Source organism: Dipodomys ordii, unplaced genomic scaffold, assembly GCF_000151885.1.
Source record: "Dipodomys ordii isolate 6190 unplaced genomic scaffold, Dord_2.0 Scaffold450, whole genome shotgun sequence".
Lineage (NCBI taxonomy): Eukaryota > Metazoa > Chordata > Mammalia > Rodentia > Heteromyidae > Dipodomys > Dipodomys ordii.
Window position 1 is genome coordinate 6,689 of NW_012267666.1, and position 1,367 is coordinate 8,055.

The window sequence follows — 1,367 nt, forward strand, 5'->3', positions numbered from 1 at the left end:
TGGTGACCAGTATTTGATCCTGAAGAAACTGAGAGATCCTGGTGACCCCATGAGACTGAGGACAAAGATCCCAGGATTCACAGAGTCAGAATTTGTTCTGAGAACAAGAGGGAAAATACCTGTCATGGTGTCTGTAATCCTAGAGACTTGGGAGGAGGAGAGCAAAATGAGTATTTGTGGAGGCCAAATGGGCAAAACCTTAATGAGAACCCATCTCATCAATAAGTTACATGTGGCAGCTGTTTCCTGTGATTCCAGCTACACAGGAGGCAAGTGTGAAATCACTGTCTGGAACCTGCCCCAGGCAAAACCACAGCACACGACCAGAAAATAAATAACATCATAAAAGCTGCAGAAAGGGCTGAAATGCATGTGTGTGCCTAAAATAGTAGCCCTGAGTTCAAAATAGTATATATATAGAGAGAGACAGAGACAGACAGAGAAAAAAGACAGACAGACAGAGAGAGAAAGTGCACACAGCCCATTGACCCATGACTCTTAACAGGCCTCAAATTCTGCCCTCCTCCCTCCACCTGTAGCACTGCTCATGGGTTCAGAACTGACCTAACAGAATTGCTCCATTCATTCACTTTCTGACTCAGTGATTCTTGGTATCACAGACTCCTTTTCTCTATGTCCAACCACCAAATATACTTGGTGAGCCAAGTCACAAAACACAGGGGTCGGCCATACCCCTGGAGCTCAGCCTATGGCTCCCTGGGAAATGTTGGTGGACTCTTCAGTCTCTCCTGACCAGGGCCTCTTGCTGTCCTCCAGGGGACATGGAAGTGGACACGAGGAGTCTGGGTTGGACTGGACAGACAACAGGCCATTTGCATGTAGACTGACCTTGCTGGGCCCCGTCTGTCCAGGGGTTTCCTCCATCACGATGGCTCTGGAGTCCTGTGGATGTCCTGTCTGGGATGGAGGCCGGGTCCCTGTGGCTCTGTCATGAGCACTGTCACTGTGCACGTGCATCGTGGGCACGAGGGGCTGGGCCAGGTGATCTCACAGCAATCTGACTGAGCTCCCTGCATCCCAGACACCCCCTCACCTGCTCAAACAGGTCCTTGTTTATTTCTCCATTACATCCTGATCAGAAAAAAGCAAGTTTCACTTCCTGAACAAGAACATGTGTGTGAACTCTACAGGCTTTAGGAAGAAGACTTCCAAGTTCTGAGGTTTTCCCCTGGACAGTTTTTGTGGATGATGAGACAAATCATTCATCTCACCAGGAGACATCCATTACTCTGTCCATGTGGAGACAGATGTGTCCTCATTTGGAAGAGAAAATTCCTGGTGAGGAGGCCCAGGTTCCCATAGCACAGGGACTGGACTGTGGAAGACACTTCTGTGTTCAACATTGT